Source organism: Echinops telfairi, unplaced genomic scaffold, assembly GCF_000313985.2.
Source record: "Echinops telfairi isolate 266 unplaced genomic scaffold, ASM31398v2 ScPeMD7_7457;HRSCAF=8495, whole genome shotgun sequence".
Classification (NCBI taxonomy): domain Eukaryota; kingdom Metazoa; phylum Chordata; class Mammalia; order Afrosoricida; family Tenrecidae; genus Echinops; species Echinops telfairi.
In genome coordinates, this window is record NW_022111357.1 from 36,923,200 (window position 1) to 36,930,045 (window position 6,846).

The window sequence follows — 6,846 nt, forward strand, 5'->3', positions numbered from 1 at the left end:
GCTTCACCAACACCATCACTGCAGTGCGTCACTTCTTCTGTAGGCTTTCTGCTTCCTGGTCCAACGTTCTCATGCATACGAGTGGTGGAAACTATGCTGGCTTGGCTCAAGCATACCTTCGCCCTTGAAGCGACCTTGTTGCTTCTTACCACTTGAGAGAGGTTTTGTGCACGCAGCAACCTGCTGCCGCCCTGGCACCGATGGTTGGCCTGAGTGAACTGAGATCCCTGACAACTCCACCCTGCTCTCAGTTTATTGGGATCTTGCTTTATTTTCCGATTGTGAGGATTCTTTTTCCTTTACATCTGGTTCTCAACCTTCCTCACGCCACCGCCCTTTCATACAGTTCCTCATGTGGTAGTGACCCCCCCCAACCATAACATTATTTCCGTTGCTACTTCATCACTGTGATTTTGCTACTGTGATGAATCGGGCGACCTCTGTGAAAGGGTCGTCTGACCCCCCCAAAGGGGTCGAGACCCACAGGTTGAGAACTGCCGCTTCACATTAAGGTGTAATCCAGACTAAAGGCTACCTGGTCAGTGACCATCAGTCAATGCTTCAAGTCCGCGACTCTCTGCAGGCAAGGTTGCACTATTTGCATATGGCAGGTTGTTAACAAGACTTTGTTGATTTCTCCGGAAACCATGCTCTTCCGCACATGGTCCAGCACCTCTGTCAGAGCGCTGGTGGAGAGGAGTCCCTGGGTGGTGCAGGAGTTAGGTGCTTGGTTAGTGAGACCCACCTAGAGGGACCTCAGAAGAAAGGGCTGACCGTTGGCTTTGGAAAAGCCCAAGCCATTGAAAACTGTATGGGACAGAGTTCTACTCTGCCACACACGGGGTTTGCATGAACTAGAGTCCGTGTCGGGACAACTGGCTCTTCTTTTTTGAATATTAAAGGCACCCACGCCACTGATGTCCATGGGTAGGATTCCTGAATCAATGCAACAGACGATGAGGAAGATACGCCAGCCTCGCTTTCAATTGTCCTTTTATTCTGGTGAAAATCCCCATTCTCCTCCCCTATCCCGGCCCCCCACCCCACCCCTGCTCCCAAAGTGCTGCAAAGTTCATCCAAAGAAGCCCCCCGGGCCTCAAGACTTAGGGGCCCTCTGCTAGTGAGGAACAATTCTCCACCAGAACACAGAGGACACCCCTCTTGTTTTGTTTGTTTCTCTCTCTGTTATCTTGGAACATCCAGAGGAAAAGGCCAGCCCAGCCACACTGGCTTCTCAAGGAGCCCCCTGGGGATTCACTGCACATTGCAAAACCTGGGAACCACCTGCCAACCAGGGAACGGTGTGTGGAACCTGCGGCTGTAAGCTGCATGTGAGGGCAAAATGGAGAGTTCAAACAAATAACCCGTCACTAGAGAGAGAGAGAGTGTGTGTGTGTGGGGGGGCACACTGGAGTGTGTGTGTGTGTGTGAGTGTATGTGTGTGTGAGTGTATGTGTGTGTTGGGGGGTGTGCCGCACGGGCTTAAGTATATAATTCTTCAAATTAAAATAATCTTTCTTAATAAAAGGATAACTTGGACCTGATTTAGGAAGGGGAGCAATTATAGCAGAGGCAGACTCAGGGCGCAGACATTTAAGACTTCTTTTCTCCCTAAAGGCTCCTAAAAACATTTTTGTTGGAGAAGAATCGAGAATGCGAAGGTGTGTCTGTGCTCGGTTTCAGAAGTGCGGAAGTGTGGACACATAGAGAGTCATGCCCTGTCACCCTGGAATTCCATCCCTGGGGGTCCATCCCCAGGGAATCACTCTCGGGGAACAAGCTGTGTCTGAGCGGATGTTTGTCACTGGCTTATGTGCTGGAGTTTAAACAAATCTTTTATCCCACAGGGGACAGGGCAGGATTCTTTATGTGCCTCAAGTATTCCGATGGCATTTAGAAGGGGGGTGGAGAACAGCCCTGCCAAATTGGTCCAGAGGAGGCACAGGCAAGGCCTAACTAGGGCTGTAGCTAGCAGGTTACAAAGGAGAGAGTGTATTTAAAGGGTGAGCTAACTGCTAACTGCAAGGTCGGCAGTTCAAACCCACCAGCCCCTTCATGAGAGACGGTGAAGCTGTCTGCTCCCTTAAAGATCTATAGCCTCTGATGCTCAGGGTCACTAAGCGGCAGAATCATCTTGATGGCACCGGGTTTGGCTTTGTCTTGTGAAGGTACCTGACTGGGGAGGTGGACGGGGGTGCAGTAGAGAATACCGAGTGGTGCCAGCCATGGACACACTGAGAGGCTAACCACAAGGTTGGAAGTTTGAGTCCACTCAAGGGCACCTGGGTAGAAAGAGCTGAACAAAAACCAGCCACCCAAACCTCTCTGGGGCCCAGTTCTATTCTGTCAGTATGAGGTAGCCTATCTGATGTCACACAGCTAGAGCAGGAGAAGGGGGAACCTAGCGTCCTTCCCAGATGCCACCCCCGAATGAATTTGGAATCTGGGGGTCTGATTATTTAGGGGCTGCTTTCAGCATTTTTATCTACAAACCTCCATCAGCTCCTTTGATTATCTTCTAAAGACTGATTGGCGAGTCTCAACTCTTTTTAAAAAAAGTCAGCTCTTCACAAACACTGATAGAGCCTCCTCCCCCAAGTCTACTCGCTTAGCAAAGGCACAGTTTTGCTTTATCAAACCTTTTTGGGTCATTTGTTTCCCTGTTGGAAAAGCAGAGTGTATTAACCAGAGAAGATAATTCAGAGATTACAGATTAACGAAGGAAATCATTTTAGCTTTCTAACCCTGGTCGGGGAATTCATTTTATCGATGCAAATTCCTTGGGAGTCAGCTTAGGGCTGGAGTCCCAGCTTTGTCCTGCGCTGGCCAGTAGCCTTAGGCGAGTTTCTCCGTCTCTAAGCGGCTGTTTCCTTTTCTACTAAATGGAGATGCCAATAGTACCTGTACGAGAGAGAGAGAGAGAGAGAGAGAGAGAGAGAGAGAGAGAGAGAGAAAGGGGGGCGGGTCACAAGACCGCTTGTCAAGCATTGAAAGTACTTTACTGGTTGTTCTCACAACTCTGCTCCTAACAGTAGTGTTTGCACCTCAAACTCGTAGCCTGGTGGTACAGACTCACATCCTCCCTTTTACAAGTCCACACCTCTATTGCCAGTCATTTACCTGCACTTGGGCCTGTAGCTCTGATCTCAGGTTGTCAACAGCACTAATGGATATTTTGCTGGCATCAAATTTCTATTTGGCCTAAAGTGAACCACTTACAAGTTCCTCCCCACTCCTCCACCTGCTGCTCCATCCCAGTCACTGTCACGCCAGGAGAAGCCGCCCTCTCTCTTCCACAGGTAACCTGCGGCGTTTGAGCAATTCTGTTACTTCACTCCACAGGGAGGGGCTGGGGTTGAGCTCTGGCGCCAGGCAGACCTTGGTTTAAATCCTGGCCCTGCTGCTCACACACGGTGTGACCACTAGCCCTTCTCTGAACCTCAGTTTCATACGATGGGGTGATAACAGACCTGCCACTTAGGGCTGTGGCCCTGATGTCAAAAGCAGATAACCCAGGCGCGTGGATAGCGCCATGCGATCACAAGGTGAGCTCTCAAAAAAGGAGCTGTGATTAGCTTTTATAACCACGATGACTGCAGCCGCTGCCACTTACAGCCCTGGGACGGCTTCCATACGGGCCCCAACTTCCGCCTCGTCCAGGCCACATTGCTCTTCCGTGCTGCCACTGTGAGCACGCCTCAGCTCGGGGATCTTGATGGCTTCCACTGCCAGTCTGTCCTTCCAGCCCAGGTGCTACCTGCAGCCTAGCCAGGCCTCCCCTCCAGTCTGCTCTGCCCTTTCCTTCCCCTACAGTCAGCGAAGCACTCTGCTGCTAACCGAAAAGTTGGAGGGTCACACGGAGGTGCCCTGAGAGAAAGGCCTGGCGACTGACTTCCCCCAAATCAGCCATCGCACGCCTGGTGGAGCACAGCTGTACCCCGACACACCTTGGTGTCGCCGTAAGTCTGAGTGGACAGGCTGGCAGCTGGCTGGTTTCTTCTTTGGGTTTCCCCTCTGGGTAATATTTGCCTCATATACGTGCAGACTGGTTTTCAGTACATCCCCACCCCAACTCAAACACCTGTGGTACCCTCCTCTCTGATCCCCCCCCCAAACCAGACCAAGCCTGTTGATGTTGGCTCCAATCTCTATGGACCCTGTGCTCGGAATAACAGAGCCCTGGTGGCGTCGTGGCCGCTCAGCAGAAGGCCAGCAGTTGGAATCGACCAGCTGGTCCTCAGGCAAGAGGCTCTCTGCTCCTGTGAAGGCTTATAGCCCGGGAAGCCCAAGGTGAGGAAGTCTGTCCTACAGTTCATTCACTGCCCTGCGTTTCTTTGTTCAATGGAGCAGAATAGAACTGCCTGGAGCCTTCCCAAGGTTCATGGATCCTCACAGAAGCAGAGGGCCGGAGCCATTTAACTCTTGGACACTTAACGGAGCTCCTGGCTCCTCCCTTAGTAGGGTTCAATTCACATCTACTCTTTGGGGTTTCCCTCCTGCCTGCCACCTGAGCGGCCTAGAGGGTTCGGTCTTCACCTCCAAGACCCTCCTTGAGCTCCCCCTGGCATCCGTCATCTCACCACTGCTTGCCCTTGCTAGCCCTCCCTGTTTGCTTGTTAACGCCACTGTTAATAAATAACACGTTTCTGGGACTCAGATGTACCCACGTTTGCCCACTGGCCAAAGGTTTTCAGGGGCATTGCTTACCTCTCCCGTGACTGCTCTAGAGAGGACAAGGGCAGACAGTGTCAGACCCCCACCCCACCCCCGTGGTCACCTCATCAGCAAAACGGCTTCATGCACGTGTCTAACACTCACTCATGTGTTGTGAAAGGGGCCCGCCTTGCACGTCACACTGATTATGAGATCAGCACAGAATGATCCTCTGATGTCGCCTGAACAGTGGAAATGCCAGCGAAGGACTGCCAACGGGCCACCTCCCAGTCCTCTGGGCCAAAAGAATGGTGCTGTGCTCAAAAGGGAGGGGTGGGGCCCCCCACGTACCCCGCCTTCTTGCCCACAGGCATCTAAGTTTCAGGCACATTTGTTTAGTCCTGTCCTAAGCGATGAGGCAACATGACTAGCAAGGAAGTGGCGAGTTGACTGACGACTTGCAGCTAAGGAATGTCACGTCGTCGCTGGAGTCCTCTTCAGATTCCCAGAACCCAAAGGAGGAGGGTGAGAGCCGCAGGGATGACTCAGGGCTACTTGGCTTTCGACAGCTCAAGCTCCCAGCCAACCGGAGCACCCGAGCACAGGCCGGCAGGAAGTCTAGTTACTGCAAGTTGCCCCTCCACTCCCCAGCCCGCAGCCCATGTGCCCGTGCATGAAGGCTGTCCTGGCCTCTCAGCCACGCACCCAACACACGCAGTATGGCAGTAGCATTGCACGGTGGGCGTGGACAGAGCTGGGTGACACTGTCTGAGGAGGGTGACACTGGTAGGACTGCGTCCAAAATGTGTGGGAGGTGTTTCCGCCGACACGAACTAAGTTTAATAAAAAGAGCCCCGTGGTAAGTGATAACACCAACCCGGTTCCGGACGCCCAGCTTGCATGGATCACGAGACTGCAGGTTGTCAGCTCTACCGACGGACGGGCCCTGGTCAGAGCTGCCACGGCGGAAGGACCATGATGCTTTGAAGCAGGCACGGGGTTTCCATCTACACACACTGCAAGGGCCAGCCGTGGGCTTCCTCCCTCCCCGCCCCGCCCCCCCCCCAAGGCCCATTTTGATAGCTGCCCATTGTGTTCGAGTTTCTGGCACTGCCGCGGCAATCCTGTGGCCCTTGTCTCTGTGAACCTAGGTCTTTTTGAAGGACGAAGTCCCATCTGAAGAAACGAGGAAGACATTCAAAAGGAAAGAAAACTTCCACTCAGTTACTAACGATGTTATAACTAATCATGCACCACAATGCGGAACGAGGTTACAAGGCGTCTGTAGGGTCTCGTTCCGAGAGGAGGCCCGTGGGGACAGAGGTGACACCAGGAGCTACTGTGGCCTCGGGCCACGTCTGCGGCACGGTTATCTCCAGATGAGTCAGTCGGGGTCCATGTGGATGCTCAGCTAACCAGATGGCTGCAGGAGGACCCGCAGGTGGGGTTGAGCAGCGCATGCGTCTGTGACTCTGCCCCGGGGTCGAGCCTTTGCTTCAGAGAGGTGGGAAGCCCTGTCCTGAGAAGGAATCACCGTCCCCCTACGTTTTTCCCCAGAGACCCCAGAGCTTTAATCTAATCCATATGTTCCCTGGAGACCTTGGTATTTCCGGCCTCATCCTTTTGTGGGTCTAATAGAAAGACCTGGAAATAATTTCCAGAACAAGAAGTTATTTCTGTTCTTGAAGACAAAGCAGATGCTCTGCAGGGGTTGGGGGATGTTCCAGAGAGCAGTCACCTGCCCCTTCCCACCCACCTCCGGGCACTAGGCCAGGCCGGGGCTAATGACCCGTGAGGCAGACCATCACCAGGCTGCCTGGCAGAGACTCCTGGTTTTTAAGACACTTCCTCTAACCCACAGTCCCAGGCATCCCCGGGGTGGACCCCTTCCTGCCTTAGTTTCCCTTTCAGCTTTGCTGGGCTGCCTGAAGCCCCCATTCCAGGACCAACAGCCCAGAGCACAGCAGAGCTGTGGGCACCCCAGGCTCTGTTTCCAACCACAAGGTCCCTGGGTGATGCAAAGAGCTAATGCCCTAGGCTGCTCATTGAAAGGTCTGAAGAGGGAGGAGACGAGCCAGGTGGGGTGCAGTTTGCACGGACGAAACATACAGTTTTCCTCTAGTTCTTTAATACTTCCTCCCCACGACTATCATGATCCCAATTCTACCTTACAAATCCAGCTAGACCAGAGGA

General features: G+C 53.0%; 1 long non-coding RNA gene across 1 annotated transcript in view; it reads right to left on the bottom strand.

Moving 5' to 3' along the window:
- Positions 1-6,846, bottom strand: part of LOC123522660 — a 12,949-nt gene that overhangs the window by 4,291 nt on the left and 1,812 nt on the right. The window lies entirely within an intron of this gene.